This window comes from Syngnathoides biaculeatus, chromosome 3, assembly GCF_019802595.1.
Source record: "Syngnathoides biaculeatus isolate LvHL_M chromosome 3, ASM1980259v1, whole genome shotgun sequence".
In the NCBI taxonomy this organism is placed as follows: Eukaryota; Metazoa; Chordata; class Actinopteri; order Syngnathiformes; family Syngnathidae; genus Syngnathoides; species Syngnathoides biaculeatus.
Genome location: NC_084642.1, coordinates 4,774,415 through 4,792,850, shown reverse-complemented (window position 1 = coordinate 4,792,850; position 18,436 = coordinate 4,774,415). Strand labels below are relative to the sequence as shown.

General features: G+C 43.8%; 1 long non-coding RNA gene across 1 annotated transcript in view; it reads right to left on the bottom strand.

Annotated features, from left to right (window-relative positions):
- Positions 1 to 18,436, bottom strand: part of LOC133497692 (uncharacterized) — a 184,612-nt gene that overhangs the window by 75,110 nt on the left and 91,066 nt on the right. Inside the window, exon 3 of the long non-coding RNA XR_009794086.1 lies at positions 3,276 to 3,359. This is a non-coding gene — a long non-coding RNA (uncharacterized LOC133497692). The remainder of the gene's footprint in view (positions 1 to 3,275; positions 3,360 to 18,436) is intronic.

Here is an 18,436-nt window from a genome sequence, read left to right as displayed (position 1 = left end):
AGCATTATCATCGTAATCGTGAGCTGGGGCTCAGTTTCACGCAATTTGCAGTCCAACGACATTCGGAACATTTACAGGGATCTGGGATCCATTTAAACCGTTCATTATGTCATAGATCCTGATGCTCATCAAGGCAGAAACACGCTGCTAAACCGTAGACCAGATGGTTCCGAATTTACACACGCACAAGGCAACATACACAAAGAGGGTGGCGGGTCTGCGGTGCCAGTGAATTTTAAGAGTTTCCATGACTCAACGGCCACACGGGCAGCAGGAGGGGAGGTTCCAGTGATGGTTACGCGGATGCATATTTAGCAGGCAGGTTTGGCACCTGATGGCCTCAGAGGTCACGGTGTCCTCTCCTTTTCGCCAGGCGCCAATCAGCCTCCCCGGATCACCTGAGCACGTCCTTGTCCCAACAGCAGATTGCCCAGAGGACATCAGTCACATTATACGGCCCAAACTGGAGCTGAGACTCGCACAAAGGCGGCAGCACAGATAGCTAGAGATGGAGTACCGGGAGGATGTCTGGCGGTTGACGCGAGAATGTCACTTGGGACAGATGGGACAACAAAACAAAAGACACCCTTGCGCAAGGATGCGACCTAGCGCACGCACCGCAGCCGTCGCCCCGATAGGAAGGATCAGAAAAAGAATGATGGATACATACTCGATCAGCGATGGTTATGCAAAGCCGGCTAGACTCATCAGTCTCCCGAATCAGGATTTGCCGCAGTAATTCTGCTGGTAGGTGCACATGTGTAACATTTAAATGTCAGCTCCTCACAGGTCATTTTAATTGTGTTTCCAGAAATGCCACAGCATGTGTCACCGGATTTAATTTAGCCCAGACATCCACTGGTATTTTGTTGAGACATGAGCAATGCACTTCCTAAAAAATAAATACAAAGTAATGTATAGTATCAACTTTCGTCTGAGCGCCCCTAAGTACCCTCTAGTGGCACGATTCAGCGCCGCTGTCATCGCCGTCGGATTAGTTCTGCCGAAGGAACTCGAAAGACCTCGAAGTCAGCAATACCTTCAGCTTGATGGAAGTTCTAAAGCTACTTCAGAGCCCTCACCAAACAAACCATTTGTTCCCACTCATTCTGCACCTCTAAATCTCTGGGCTCCTATTGACCTGGAACCGGGCCTCAACACAATACTGAAAGACTCCTTTGAGAGGAGCGGTGCAGCAGGCAGCAGTAGGAGGGGGCTGAGTGTGGGGAAGCCGAGCCGGGACACTGCGAGTCGGCGGTCCCTTCGCTCCTGATTCACTGCTCCGACTGATAGGCCCTGGGAGATGAAAGACCCTCGCACTCTGTGAATTCAGCGCCAGACAGCTCCCACAAAACTAGATGTGGTAAGACTGGACCTCCGTCGAGAGCGCAGAATGAATGCTTTCAACAGGCCGGCCCGTTGTCTTTCGGAACAAAAGCTCCTGCTTGACTTTTTTATTCAATTGAATGGAGTGGATAGTTGATATAGTTGGGGCTCGATTAAAGACTTCATTTAGAAGGTTCGCTGGTGCGACGAGATGACGGACTGAGCACTCACGAAGTTATCATCACACTGACCGTCACGTCCGGCGTTCACGTGGACACCCAGCAGTTGACGGGAATATAGTACAGTACTATATGTACAAGTTCAATTTGTTGTGGGGCCAAGCTTTACTCCAAGAACATGAATTGAAATGCCTTGAATCTCTTCCAGACCATAAAAAAATACACCACAATATTTCACTACGTATACAACTCCAAAGACATAAGCACTGCATCCTGACATAAACATAAAACAATATACAGTAAGAGAATATAAACACACACCATGTGATTCAGCCAAAAGTTACATTGTGCTACATCCCACTCACTAATTTAAAAAAAAAAAAAATGATTGCACCCATATTTTCCGCACTATAAGGCGCACCGCATTATAAGGCGCATAGAAAAGACAGTGTACAGTATAGGCTGGGGTTACGTTATGCATGCATTATATGGAGCTGCGCTAAAGGCTCAATAGTGATTAATATATGAAACGCCCCGGATTATAAGGCATACTGTCGGCTTTTGAGAAAATTAAAGGCTTTTAGGTGTGCCTTACAGTGCGGAAAATACGGTAATTATAATAATGTTGGACTCCATTTGACAAAAAAGGCAGTCACATGATCGCACAGCAAATCTCCAGAACCTTACTTAGTCGAAACACGGGTATCGTGTGCTGTTTCATGGGTGGAAACAAGGAGTCAATTTCAAATATTTCCTTGTGGCAGAATTAGCCTTAACTGGATTTTAAAAACATGACATTTAATATTGTTTCAGTTAAAGTGGTTGAAGTTGAAGTGGTTACGCTTTGATTTTAGTGAGTTGAGTTGGACCAGTGCAGTTTCCCGTTTCTCCAATAATGGACCTTTCCAATGGCAACCTTGAGCTCCGCCCCCTGAGCCATGTCCCACAAGCTTTCAAAATGGCGATTGAAGAGAACATGTTTGAAGTCGATTCTCTATTGCGTATTCCAGGTAAAATTAGGGTATGTTTTTTGCCAAATGCATCAGACTTGTCCATGAGAGTTCTACAGAGAGGTCTCACCTATTTCACGCAAGGAATGTACACGGAATGCAGATTTTGGACGGAGCAGGACGCAATGTCATGTAAAGCAGGGTGAGTACTTTTTACTTGGAAAGATCACGAGTAATATTGTAGTCTATAAGTGACCGGGCCCCTTGTAACCTAGCAGGATATCTTTCATCAGAATTGCACCTTCCCCAAGCGCATCTGAGGACCATTTCCTTCGTAACATTAACTTTTCCAAGCGCACGCTACTGACAACCGTCATAGCTTGTGGGACAATACGGCGAGAGTGGCGTGTCAAGCCAGGGGTTAAGACAATGCGGCCATCCGATTGGCTATTATTCTACGAGTAATTGACAGGTCGGAAAGGTCCATTAATTGGAGGTCTACTTTCTGAGTCACATTTTCATAAAGCATTCCTTACGGGCGTATAATTTTGTGGCGACGCTACCTAATTTTGTTGCTGTGGTGCTTTCATTTTGTACTTGTATGTGTGCACCATTCGATAAACAGCTGAAAGTGCATTTGTGGCTGTCACTCTTTAAGCAACAGCTCGTTAATTAAAAAAATACTTGGAAGTTGTAGCGCTCCTAGATGGATCTTAACAGCCACGGGCGAACAGCTGGAACAGTCAACACCCACAAACGCAAAACTGAATCCATCGCTGACTGGAAGCCCGGTTGATTTTATTTGCATATTTGCATTTACCTTTGGAGTGCAGATGTAGGCAGAGGTCACATTCCAGTTCACAGTCCCATTTGGATATCAAAGAACGGTCAAGGTGGCTTTGAACTGGGGAAAAAACAAAAAAAAAAAAAAAAATCAAGCAAAACAAATCAACACAGGCGCTTCCAACTGTGATGTCGTCGTTCGCTGGGTTGTACCATGCAAAATGCGCTTCATTCATGAATTGTCTCGTGCAGGCTATTGAGGGTGAATTTATTAGACGTGTATCAAACGACAGCGTCTGTGGGGTGGCTACTTGTTCTGTTGCACAAACGGCTTTTGAAGGCCTCTGTGGGTCATCTTTCCAGTACTAATGTGACGACGACAACGCCGCAGAGCAACCCGTGTTGTATTGTCACCCCTCTTGTAATGCGCAACCTCATTCTGGACTTGTCTTGGTGAGCATAAGCCAAAACCGCTCTGACCTCTCTTCCTTGCGCTTTCCCCCCCCCCCAAAGTTTTCCTCCTGGAATTCTTTAGCGGGTGCTTGTCGGTCAGCTGAATTGTGAAGGTTTTTGTTTTTCATTGAAATGTGACCTTTAATCCTTTCTAGAATGAATGCATGAGGCTGGTCAGTCTGAATCAAGAGAGCTCTTTTCGCCCTGCCTTCAAGATAAAGCGGTGCCTTGGTACTACCACATGCTCTGTGCAGATATTGTTTGTCGAAATTACATAAAATGGCTCATGACAAAGGGTTGAGATGGAGATGTGAGGCTGTTCACAGTTTGCAGTCGAAACAGTCGAAAAATACATTTTTTTCAAGCGACAAATCAAACGGGTTGAAGGATCTTCTAACATTGGGCATGAATAATGCGCACATTCAAGTGGAGCTAATGCCGCTATCTGCCTCCCCGTCGCTAACTCGTGGGGGGTCAGTTTTGGAACTCAGAGCTTCTTCTTGGGTACTGATTCACGCGCAGGTTTAGCAGTTGGATGAAATAACACGTTGGATAAACCGACCTTTGATTACGTGCTATTATTAATAATTTAAAAATATGCATCTACAGTCACTCACATTTGAAAAATGTACAGGTGTGGTCTGTCATGCTCGCGGATAAAGTTGCGGGTGTGATTAGGGATGCAATCTCAAGACCTTAAAATAATTTACTGGATTACTATAACATAACTGTAAATTAAAAATAAAATTAACAAATACATAACTAAATTAGAAAAACATTTATAACTCAGAAACGATCATTTCCAATTTCAACTGATATGAGTAGAACATGATATAAAATGGTATATAAAACTTTTCATCAATGAAAATTCTTGATATGACCAACTTTATCGGAAGAAAATGCTGAAAGTTTAGTTGAACGTAATCAGCGTTAGTGGCAACAAGCTAGCAATACATTGGAACAAACATTTCTGTCGGCAATCGTGATGTATTCTTATAATCTAGCGTGATTTCAGGCACTATCTATTGTTAATCCATTGATGAGAGCTAGCAGTAGATGATCTATATCTTCCTGAAGCATGTAGAGGGGAAAGGTTTTCAACTTCAAGATAACGCAGTACCACGGGGAAAATGACCGTTAGAACGTAGATCAAGTCAAAGTAAATCACAATCTCATAGTTATTATAGTTGAATACTGAAACATTACCCGTGTTATATACCAGAAATATTTTCAATGGAACTGAATTTCCTTTGACACGGCTCATGATGGTGATAACTTTCAACGTAAATGTTCTCGCAGTACGTGAAGAAGCTCAGAACATGTGCTAATGGCATCACTTCCGAACATTCTCAGTATGGTTAACTTGCATTTCCTGTTTCCGGGTGAATGCTGATTGTTTAGGAGCAGGCTTGTTTAGTTAACAACGTTTATTAAATAAACACGTAAATTAATGTCAAGACTGCACAAAATAAGTGACGTCTTTCAATACCTATTTTTTCTACCTGTAACAAATTTTACACGCTCACTTCAACACGGGTGACCCCTTTTTAGGCCCACGTTGGTGACCTCAGTGCTAACCAAATTCAGGTAAAGTGCACTAAAATTAGCTGTAGACTGGTAGCTCAATGACTTGCAAAATAAGCCTATCCTCAAATATTACAAATGCACAAGCGATCTATCTATGCACGTGAATGCGGGCTGACGAGTAGCCTTAAATCTGCACGTGGGATATCCGCAAATTCACCAAATCTCCTCCTGTAACATTAAAAAAAGCATACATTATACTGTATTGGTTGTACCGCTACTGACGACAAAGTAACGACATCTACCTCGCATTTCTCCCGATCGTCAAGCTTCATCACACAGACAGTGGCCGCACGCTTGCAATCCTTCCCCCGCCGTTGTATCAGTGCACTTTTCTTTACCACCAAGCATTTTCTATTTTTAAGCAGTGAGTGTCGATAAGTGTTGTCGTTCACAAACAACTCGTTCAAACAAAATCTTTTGCGCGTACATAATTCGTTGGACTGCTCCGGTCCATTCTCAGTTTATTTGAGCCCAGCTACGACCCTGTGGTGCACACGATGAATCAAAAATATACAGATAAAACAATCACGTGGCCAAAGTAAAATGAGTAAAACAAGTTTCAAGGGGTTCCCAAGGTTGAAATGTGTATTGCTAATTTCATCCACTACCAAGCTAAAAATAAAAAATAAAAAAAATCATCTTAAAACAATGTCAAAAGTGGAAATATCACAACGAATTCATGATCAAACAGTATTAGAAAACCTAATTTAATTTAACCGAATTTCCAATGAAAGCGTCCCAATATACAGATGATGAAATGATGAGCAAGTACCGTAGAGTGAAGTTTCAATAAATCATACATTATTAAAAGGGTTCAGAGTTTAAACTTCAAACATACATAAAATGTGTTTTTACAACTTTGTAATAGTTCAAGATGATACTTCAGAACGGGGGTGCTCAATGCATCGATCGTGAGTCTTGGTCGATCGTGGGACGGCGTGGCCAAAAAAAAAAAAAAAAACGTCAGCCGATGTTTAGCCACACTTTCTTTTTCCTAGTTTAGCTTACACCCCCACACCCACCCCACCCCGCCGCTCTTAAAAATGTACACTCATAATTACAAATGTTACAGTACTTACGCAGCCCTTCAATGTGTTTTATAATGACAGCGTCCACCACCGCTGCTTTAGTTAGCAACACAGTCTGGGCAACGTAGAGCAAAGACGAGCTAGACATGCTGCTAATGCTTACTTTCGATATTAAACAAAAAAAAATGCTGTTGTTTTGAGATGCAATGACTGTCGGCGTATGTGAATAATCAAAGAAAAAGTGGTTAAACTGGTCGGGATTTTATCTTTTTCGAGTGGGATAGGTCTGGTCTGAAGCCAAAGTAGAAAGTGCAGGATGAGATGGCGTGTAATGGTGTTAAAATTCCACCTTGACACAGCCTGATCCAGGATGAAAGCATAGACAATACAGTGCACAAAAAGCTAATTTTGTATTTTAAATATAGGAGGCAACCTAACATTAACCTTAAAACTGTTTGGGAACATCATCATCATCATCTACAGCCCCCCCCCCCCATACCCCCACTCATCGTCGGTAGCTCGCAAGAGGCTGGCTGCTTGAAAAGTAGATCTTGGGGTAAAAAAAACTCTGAACTTGAAAGCTTTAGGCAAGCAGCCACACATAAAAATACCTCCCGATGAAATAAAAAGTAAACTAGTTTGAATGGTTAGGATGAGCTGGTTTGTTTGTCCAGGAAGTGGTCCAGGTTCTTATTTACTGACCAGTTCGGTCCGTGCGGTGGGAACACAGCTTCCGCACAACACTACGCAGCTTTAATTAGGTTATCAATCAATGCCACGTGCAAATATGTATTGAACCCAGCAGGAAATGTGCACACATCACAAAAACCTACAGCCGCAATGCGTCCAGTCCGTTGGACGCCACCAATCACGATCTTTTTCTGCACATCAAGTGATATTTTGTCTGAGGACGTAGCCTGTATGCCGGAGACAAACTGCTCGTGTGTTGTTACGTTCTCAGCCATTAAAGCCCTTTCTGGTTCTGATTCTGATTCTGACGAGCAAAGCCAGGAAAGCAACAAGTTGCTTGATCAAAGGTGATATTGGAAAACGCAGAGAAGAGTTTGATGCTATTGATCGTATGGGAGGATCGACGGGAAAAGAAGACTTCAGTCATCAAATGCAGTGGAAGCTTCCAGACTGAGGATCCTCCGGGTAGAGGCGCTCCGTCACTGTTTTAACATTTATGGCACGGCACAGTCCCACGCGAGCATATTGTGACACACTTTCCGTATGAGGAGCAGAACTGTCAGGGTCACTTTATCCGTGCTGCATGTTTAAAATATGGAGGAAGTCTTGTGTCAAGGCAGCCCCCGAGCAATTGCGCCGGCGTCTGTAGGACAAATAAGCGTCGTGCACCTCGGGGAGCTCGGGTTTGTTTTCAAAAGGGACGCCCCGGCCAACTTTGTTGTTCTGCCTCGGAGGACGTGCCTGGACTCATGCTGCAATATCAACTGGATATGAAGATAATTGACTATTTTCACCGATGCTGCAGAGCGGAAACACAAACCAGACTGTAAAGGGTTTTCTTATTTTTTCTTCTTCTTATTATTATTTTTTTTTTTTTTGCATTAGTGTGAGTTTTGGCTCCATTGTGGGTCAATAGTTTATTTCTCATTTTATTGAAAGACAGTAGCGCCTTCAGATATGAGTGACTCAACACTTTTTTTTTTTAACACATGAGCTTTCATTGGCCTGATTTTCATTTTTATTTTTTTGCTTGAGGTACACCTGCTAACATGCTTCTCAATAAGCATCAGCATTAGGGAAACAGTAAAAATTCCATCCGAAAAAAAGGCATTAAGCTCTTCAATGTCATTCCAGGTTAAGGTTTGCTGTCAAACTAAAAATAAAAAAATAAAAAAAAAGAGAAAACACTAACTTAATGCTAACATATAATGGAAAACGCGGTTGAATGCTAATGCTAATGGGTAACATTGACAGGGCGGTGGAGCAGCTGGTGAAGCATTGGCCTCACAGTTCTGAGGACCCGGGTTCGATCCCGGCCCCGCCTGTGTGGAGTTTGCATGTTCTCCCGACACACCGGTTTCTAAATTGCCCATAGGCGTGATTGTGAGTGCGACTGTTTGTCTCGATGTGCACTGCGATTGGGTGGCGACCACTTCAGGGTGTACCCCGCCTCCTGCCCGTTGACAGCTGGGATAGGCTCCAGCACTCCCCGCGACCCTTATGAGGATAAGTGGCAAAGAAAATGGATGGATGGATAACAATGACAGCTGCAGTATTAGAACCGACTGACATTTAAACCCAATCAACTTACTCATATACAGAAAATGTACAGTAACAATACTCACAGGTGTCTATTTCTTATTCTCTAAAAATGGCATTATAAGAGCTTAGTTTGTCACTTACAGAGAAGCAATAGACGAAGAACTTTCTTTCGGCTTGTCCCATTAGGGGTCGCCGCAGCGTGTCATCTCACATGAGCGCTCGTATTTGTTTGGCACCGTTTTTTTAACGCCGGATGCCCTTCCTGACGCGACCTCTCTTGCTTGTGTTTGTATGGCTGTATTATGCTGCCTCCCGGCATTAAAATTTGATGCAAAAATTTCTTTTGAATAGGCGGCATGGTGCGCATCAGCAGTAGAGCGTCGACCTCACCGTTTTGAGGACCGGGGTTCGAATTCCGGTCCCGCCTACGTGGAGTTTGAATGTTCTCCCCGTGCCTGCCTGGGTTTTCTCCGGTTTCCTCCCACATCCTAAAAACATGCGACATTCATTGAACACTCTAAATTGCCCTTAGGTGTGATTGTAAGTGGGACTGTTGTCTATGTGCCCTGCGATTGGTTGGCAACCAGTCCAGGGTGTACCCCGCCTTCTGTCCGATGATTGCTGGGATTAGCTCCAACTCTCGCTTTACCGTCGTGAGGATAAGGGGTTCAGAATATGGCTAGATGGGTGGATTTATATTATACAATCATAATGGGGGAGAAGAATGTTGAAAAATATTCCCAATGAAAAATCTGTTTTCTGCACTCTCTACTACAGACGTTCAGCAAACGGTTGGCTTCCGACACCGACTATTGCTGACGTACTCACAGCGAAGACTCGCTCCAAACTGTGCATTTACCCTGATCTTAATGGTGCGTATATTTGTTCCGGTGGCGAGTTAGTTGATCTGCATCCAGTAGTTGAGTGTCAATGGGCCCCGGCGGGGTGACAGAGTAATTACAATGCGCGTGACCCGCTCCCATCTTGCGGCGTTCTGCCTAATTGTGGTTGTCGCCTCGACTTCCATTTCGCTTCAGATAAGGAACAACGGATGCAGCCTTGAGTGCCTTTCCACAGAGGCCTATCCTGAAGATAAATGTGTTGACTAATAACTTCTTTCAGGCGTTTCGAGGGCTCGCTGACTTGTTCTCATCTGCAAACGCATGGGGGAAATGTCATTGTCATGATGACTGCTACAGTATTTACAGTACATCGCTTGTATCTGTTCAAAAATTTCATTTAAAAAATTGGAATACAAAACGAAGAAAACATGGCAAAGACATTCATGATATTTGGTGCTTGTAAGCCCTATTCAATGTTATGAATGATTAATGATCATTTCAACCTGTTCACTCCGAGCGAAAACCTCAAGATCTTCATTTCTTCTACCTCCGGTTCTGCTTCCTGTTGTTTCTCAAGTGCCACCGTCTCTAATCTGTACATCATGGCCGGGCTCACCACTGTTTTATAAACTTTGCCCTTCATCAGAGACTCTTCTGTCACATAGAACACCAGACACCTTCCGCCAGCTGTTCCATCCCGCTTGGACCCATTTCTTCACTTCCTTACCACACTCTCCATTGACCCCAAGTATTTGAAGTCATCCACCCTCGCCATCATTTCTCCCTGGAGCTTCACTCTTCCCCCCTCCGCCCCTCTCATTCACGCACATATATTCTGTTTTACTTCAGCCAATCGTCATTCCTCTCCTCTCCTTTCCAGTGCGTGCCTTCATCTTTCCAATCGTTCCTCTGCCTGCTCCCTGCTTTTGCTGCATATCACAATGAGCTAAGAGGGATGAAAGATTTGACATTTGACCCCATTCACGTGCCTTCCGGTAGGTGCTACGAGTCCGTCCGAACCAGAACCGACAGACTCATGACCAGCTCAATCAGTCCAGTAAACGTGTACTTAGCTGGAGATGTGTTTTAGTCACAAATTCTTCAACACAGTTGTCATTTTTTTTTTTTAACTTTTGGCACAAACGTCCTCCGTATTTTCAAAGTGAAGGCATCATTTTGCAAACACACAAAGTTTGAAAAGAAACGTTTGCTCTTTTATGCTCAGAAAATAGGTAGCCAACTCGTTGACTTTACCGCTCCAGAACGGCGGTCTCCTTTTGGCGAGAGCACGGAGGCCTCGATGAAGGCAACAGGTGGTGGCTTGGCGCAGCAAACTCGCAGCGGTGCCAATAATTGACTAAAAATGACATCGGTAGAGCGGTCGCTTAACAATTACCCTCACATGTAACAAAAGCGGAAAGAACCTCAAGAGGCACTTTAAAAGTAAACATATCAGTTATTATATTGCTCGTAACATCAGCTGCAAAACTTTTTTCAGTGGCTCAACTCGTAATAACGGACGTTTTTTATTACCCTTTCATTAAAAACAGACGAGTCCATAAACAGTCTGGTCATGCCTCTCGACACAAATTCAATAGCGTATGCTATGGATATTCCAGTGAATTATTGAATAAATTCCAAGTCCAAAATCAACAGCGCGCGCCGCCTGCTGAGATCAGAGGTCATCACGGCTAAGAGGTCTGACCGAAGTGTGCCGTGGTTGCCGTTGTTGTTGTTAGTCAAAAGCGGGCCGAGGTTAAACAGAGCTGGAGTCGATTTATGCGTGCCCACAACAAAAGTATCCAAAACAAATTTGTGTTTTGGGCTCAATTTTTGTTTGGTTCACATCTGTGAACTTGTTGATGGCTGCCGGAGATGCTGCTGATAAGGAGTTCTTCACAGAACCCCCGCCATTGTGATCCTTGCGTTGAGCTGGAACACTGGAGTGCTTCTGATTAGGAGAGAAATAGACCACTGCAAGGTGTGCCCCCGCCCCCCACCCTCTTCAAGACCCCCCCCCCCCCCACCACCCTTATAACAACAACAAAGGCTTCTTCAGACGTCCTGTACTCTCAAATGTCAACATGGAGCAAAGGGTGCGTTTTGCTCGGGTCAGGAAGCCCTCTGCTTTGCAAAGTGGCAAACGAAAAAAAAATAATGTTTGCAGAAAGAATTACGTTTTATGGTGGATAAACATGACCGTTGAGGTCTTGTAAGACGAAACAAAAAAAGAAAAAGGAAAAAAAAGATGGTGGCTTGGATTTTGTTATTATTATGTTATATGACTCCGGTTGTCATGGTTATAGCAATAATTCATTGTTATGTGAGAGATTGAAACCGACAGTAGGAAACAACAACAAAATCATTGGTTGCGTGTGTTGAAAAGTTTTTTTTTTTTTTTTTTCTTCAAAGAAAGTCAGTGAGTGAGTCAAACGTGATAATGACTCACTGTGGTGAATACGACTCGGAGGCAAACTGCACTCAGATTGTAGCTCGTGCTCGAAGCCACGATTATGCACACACAATTTCACAGAATACATACTTCTATGTGAGCTGCATCGTTCGCGTTTTAAGTTCAGCGTGACGAATGCTTTGTAAAAGTCTCACCGGTGAAATATTTTTGTCTCAGCCCGAGATCTGTTTTACACAAAGTTGTAGTCATCGGCAATATTGACTCACCCTGTGTGAGGACGCAATTGAAAATGAAAAAAAAAAAAAATACATCTCAGAGTTCCGTGTGTGTGTGTGTGTGTGTGTGTGTGTGTGTGTGTGTGTGTGTGTGAATGGGAAATCGTGAAAACCTGCAATTTGTTTGATGATTCCACATGAATTATTTTCAAGACAAAACCTAAAATGTTTCACACAAAAGAAATTATTATTATTATTTTTTTTTTTGTGCATTATGTGCTTAGCAAGTCTGCAGTTCTGTACATTGTTTGCGGAACTTGAGTGTATCACTTGAGTGGAAGGAACGCGACGGCATTGTTTGTACATTTTAAATCTCCTCTGAGACGCTTTGCATGCAATTTGATATTTCATAGTCATGTCTCTATTGTTGTACAAACTTGAATGCGCCGCTACAAACGTTTTATCACTTCTCTTTATTTCCATTACGGTTAGGGGTCGGGGCTCTTTCTGAGAGTTCGTGAATGACGGTGAGACTAAAGAAGCAATGTTGCTCCTTTTTGTTTTGTTTTTTTTTTTTTTTATTTCAAATTCAGCCTTGTGCATGATCAGATTGATCCAGGCCAGATCAGTAGTTAGCAATTGAACCTGAGGTACAAACGGAATAAACTTGCGCTTCAACTGCTTGTCATTTTAAAGCTGCAAACATTCTGAACTGCCAATTCATGGCATGTATTTGTACACACTGTAAGTTGACTGGACACTTACGATGCATACCCTCACCTCCTGAAATATGGAAGTAAATATGTGCCACTAGGACCGTGGGTTCCCGAAGTCAACCTGGGCCCGGACACCCCAGCGAGTCGTTCAAAAAGCTCCCGGACCCCCCAACCTCAACTTTCGCTAATACTGTAGTGCTGGGCACAGCGAGACCATTCCGGTACAAAGAAATACTCCATTTTAGTGGCTCACGTGATCTTGCTTTTTATTTTTGCACAATTGATCAAAACGTGGAAAGGGCAATTCTCACATCATGATTAGCTTCCACACGATTTCGTTTTTTTTCGTCTTCACATCTAATTGAGTTGAAAAACCCGCCTCGCACTTGTACGTAGCAATGAAGGGAACATAGTATTCCACGGCTGATTCGGTGAATTTTGGGAACACTTCCAAGCCCTCGCACCAAAACTTGACTTGTTCTCAAATTGTTGACGGATGGCTTCTGAATGACTGAGTTCGACGAGTTCTTCCTTTATGCCGTCGTCGTCGTCGTCGTCGTGCATGGTGTCAAGATTGAAACCAAAAGGATCTTGAACCCAGGTGTGAAATAGTGGTCAAAACTTCAATTGCTTTTTTCTTCTTTTCTTCAGAAAAATATTTTTTATTATTCCGTCTCAGACATCGTGTCGCGGACCCCCTGGAAAGATGTTTTTCACCTCCTGGGAACCACTGGACTAGGATTTGTATTACAAATGCCACTGAAAATTTAGTCATGTGACGTCACATGCAGGGAGTCCTCGGTCTACGATTGAGATCCGTTCCTACGGTAGCGACTTAACTCGAACTGCGATTTAAGTCGGATTCCACCACACCAATAAAGTCAGAATTTACATGAAAATACCAACAAATAATGAACATGATGTATTTAGCATTACTGCTGAGAGGTGGATGGAGAAGAAGAAGGGTAGGCTGTGCTTAGCTATTGCAAAGGAACCTGCTCCTCAACGCTCTCCATCTCCAAGAGTATCAAAGAACTCTGTTCTGGGATCACTTCATCCGGCATAGGAACAGAACCCTTCCCATGTGCTAAAATCCGGATTTTGTCTTCAATAATTGCCTCCACGTTCGACCGACTGAAGCCTTGGTGGTGTTGCCGTCTCTCGTTTCTCCAATCTTTTTATGATCTTAAGCCTCGTTTCCATGGTTATGGATGTTCTTATGGCTGCAGAAGCACTGCTAAAAGACACAGCTTTCTTCTTTGGGGCGAAGAATGCGAAGACACTCCCGGCGCACAAACACTGACAAGCATTAGCCAGACAAAATTGCGGACGGGGGACGGGCGTTGTAAAGTCCAAACGTCTTAGGTCGAGACCGTCTTAAAACGAGGACTCCCTGTACTAAGAAAGCGTAACTGGATTGGATGGGTGTTGGGTTCTGACATTTTTTGCTCATGTCTGTGACCTAAAGTAACCCTGCCTTTTTTTTTTAACACTGAATTTTCAGGTTGAATTTCAGGCCGCGAATTCTAGTCATTTGTATCTCAGGAGACTGAAAATATTACGTTTGAATTTTGAAACGCCGAATTTGTTAACATTGAAAAGTTAAACTGAAATACAGCTATTGGAATTGTGATCACTTTGAAATGATGTGAGTGCTAAAATGCAGTCAAAATATGTGTAAAACAAACAAAACAAAAAAAATACTACGTAAAATTTTCAGTGGCAATTTGAATTCAAATCCCAGTGGCACATATTTACTTCCGTACTTTGACAAACTGTTTTCAGCATCTACACTTTAACAGTATAAAACTATTTTTACAGCTGCTCGGACTACCTGAAGAGAGACAAAAAAACGGATTTCCAACGAGGATGTCAACAGCCGAAACAGCTGGAAACCTGTCACCTCAGAACCAGTCAACAACTGCTCGAGTTGTTGTTTTTGTTTGAGTGGGAGGACATGTGACTTTTTCACCTTCCTTTTTTTTTTTTTTTTTTTTTTTTTTAAGGTGGGGATGTTAAGTCACCCCTGGATGTGCGTCCCGCATCCTGAAAGGAAAACAAGCGGTCGACCACTTGGCCAAACATGAAAGGCGTCTTTGCTCGGACACTCGTGGGTTTATTGGTCACGCCGCAGGGCACTCACTTTGGTAATCGTATGCCGGTGCGTGTCCTTGAGTGAAGCCTGCACGAGTCACGCGATGACTGTGGCGGGCTTTCGCTCACGGACAAAGGTTGCGGAAATGAGACGGCAGGAAGATCTGAAGTCGAGGAGGGACAGTTCTAGTATTGCGGTTAATGCATATGCTAATATCAATGAGTAATGATGATATTTCAGCTCTAATGGGATATCATGTGTTGCGCCGAGGTCAATTATTTGGTCCTAGTTTTACCTCTAATGGTGAATGCAGGATTAGAATCTTCTGTAATGGTCTGCAGGGTGTCCGGGCTCTCCCTTAGAGATAGGGTGAGAAGCTCGGTCATCCGGGAGGGGCTCAGTGTCGATCCGCTGATCCTCCGCATTGAGAGGAGCCAGATGAGGCGGCTGGGGCATCTGATCCAGATGCCTCCCGGACGCCTCCCTGGCGAGGTGTTCAGGGCACGTCCCACCGGAAAGAGACCCCGAGGACGACCCAGGACACGCTGGAGGGACTATGTCTCTCGGCTGGCCTGGGAACACCTCGGATCCCTCCGGAAGAGCTGGAAGAAGTGGCTGGGGAAAGGGAAGTCTGGGTATCCCTGCTGAAGCTACTTACCCCGCAACCTGACTCGGAAAAGCGGTCGAAAATTGGATGGATGGATGGATGGATGGATGGATGGATGGATGGATGGATGGATGGATGGATGGATGGATGGATGGATGGAAACGGTCTAGTATCAGAGAACACAAATTATTTTGTCTGAACAAAAAATTCCGAAATGGTCTAAGACTGTGACGACTAAAAGTGTCCATCTGGATCCAATCAAAAGGGAGGCAAAGTGACCCGTGTTGTGGAGACTGAACCCAAACGCACAAATGATTCATCCGCAGTGGCTAACACGTACAGTGTAACTTTGCCTAAATGTGATGTGACCGAAAACATGAATTCAACATAACCACACGGGTGCATTCCCGTGTGTGTGTGTGTGTGTGTGTGTGTGTGTGTGTGTGTGTGTGTGTGTGTGTGTGTGTGTGTGTGTGTATGCTTATGTACAATGTGGCTGCCATCGAATTCCAGGCCGACAAGTACTACATTCAAATTGAGGTCTGCCCCCCCCCCTGCCCCGACACCCCCACCCCCGACCCACTACTTCCACACCCCCACCCTCCCTGTGCTTTTCCTTGGGCCCACTTCACTGGTGAATACATCAATGGCAGAGGCCATAAAGGCAAAAGTGAAGACTTCTTTGGCGTAGTCGACCACTTAGTCTTTTTCAGGTTGCGTTTAAAATGTCTACTTCACTGGGCGACTATTGTGCTAAGAATAAAAGTCTCTGTGAATATCCGTGGAAGTAGCTCAATGTATGTGAGGGTGGGTGCTTTGGCTCCGGTGGTTCACTTTTCTCGGGCCAAATAATTACCCCCGAATTGGGTTATTTTTTTTCTGTGTGGTAAAAATGTGTGCATTTTTTTCATTTTAATCCTTGAATATAACCCTTGGTACTCATTATCAATCGTTTCATGGAAAAAAAAAACACATCAAACGTTGGGATTGGGCTTTACTACACTACAAGTGGGTGGGAAAATTTGACATAAATGTCACTTGTAAATTATTCCAGTTTATCATCACAGTCGGGAAAGAGAAACAGCGAAAGATAAATGTTTCATTTTGAGGTGGCTAAATGGAAGATGTCTAAATGTGAGCATACTTGTAGCTATGCCGTGGTGGTGGAGGGAAAAACCTCAGGTCTGATTGCGTTATCGTGACAAAGCGCAACTCTGTTTGTTTGGTTCACACTATGCTAGGAATTGCTATGTTAACACCTGATCAAACAACGCAAGCCGAGGGAGAACACCGACTAGAGTTTAACGTAAACGGGCCAAAGGGTGTCAGTGTAAACGTATTCACTGAATTGCACGCTGCGTCAATATATTCACTCAACACGTGCTTTGATCAGATCCGACACGATAACGTGAAGTAAGTAGATTGTCACGAACCAACGGTGCGGGGCTGGACCCAAATGCAGGACTCCGAGACGAGGGCATGATGTTAGGCGTAGTTTTATTCAAAGCTGAGGTCGTGCACGGTGGAAGCAGTCCGAGAAGGCAGAGGCAGAACAATGCCGGGCTATAAGCAAAGTCCGAAAACATGAAGCGAGGTCTGAGGACTGGGAGGAAAACTTGGAAACATGAACTAAGACGGGACTACTTTAATTTCTTGAGTATAATGCGTCGTGATGTATAATGCGCACCCCCCAAAGTTGACCAAAAAAAATATCAGGAAAACCCTTCTACGCGCACCATCAATTTGCTGCTCCCCATATGCTCCGACTATCAGGAATGATCTGTATTTATATTTTTTTAGGTTTGTTCTTGTTTGTACAACTTCTTCTTTTCCTTTCGGCTTGTCCCGTTAGGGGTCGCCACAGCGTGTCATCTTTTTCAATCTAAGCCTATCTCGTGCATCTTCTTCTTTAACATCATTAATAATAATCCTTGTGCATGTGCTGAAGGTGGAGATTCCTGCTGGCAGTGAACGCAACTCACTAACTCAAGGCAACGAACTGGCAAAACTCCAACTTAACTACTTGGTCTAATCACATTGCCTCATGCGAAACCGCTGCGACCGTCGACAGGTGTCAAAGATGAGACCGCCCAAAGCGGCGGCTAGGCCACGCCCCTCTTGGCCGTGGTCCATTCTTGCTCATGACATAGATGACGCGGTGCGGTTCTACACAACTACGACAACGAGTACTTTTGTTCATCGCATGAAACATGACGTCACGAAAGTCGTCGGTGAGTTCCACATTTTACGAGGAAACCTTCGGCGATGTTGCTCAAGTGAGGTGACGAAAGACGAAAACAGCTCTGTGCTAGCAATACGAATGGTCTGGCCCGGACTAAGTTTTCCTTTCAATAAAGAGTAACACTTACTCGAAGAGACTGGAGTTGAACTACACACACTTATTAGATATTATTCACAAAGCACAATACTTACGTCAGTGTCATTTTATAGTTATGCGAAAACGTCAGACTTGTCTGTTTTTGAAGAAAACACTTTTTGCAATCAAATGACCTCCGATCAGAGACTGTTTTGAAGGACTTTTTCAAAATGAAAAATGTCTTTACCTTGGAAACCAGGGGGGGAAAAAATGCTTTATTTACTGTTTATTCAATTAAAAAAGAAACAGAGGTATTTTGTTTGAACTCTTCACATTGATTTGATTGAATGTGCAATCTGTTGCGTTGTTGAAGTCGTACACATTTGCATTACAAAAACGTTTGCTTGCAACTCTATCAAGAAGAAATAAATGACTAAAAGGAGCCGAAACATGGTAAATAGAAATGTTATTTACTTTTTGCGCACTTAAAAGGAAAGCTCGAGAGGCCCTGTAGCTCACTGGTTAGAGCAGTGGTTTGGTAAACCAGGGGTTGTGGGTTCGTATCCCACTGGGGCCTCCGCTGCCTGAGAAGGGTTGCGTCAGGAAGGGGCATCAGGCGTAAAAATTGTGCCAAACATATATGTGCATTCATCTGAGAAAGGGACAAGCCGAAAGAAACTTACTTACTAAAAG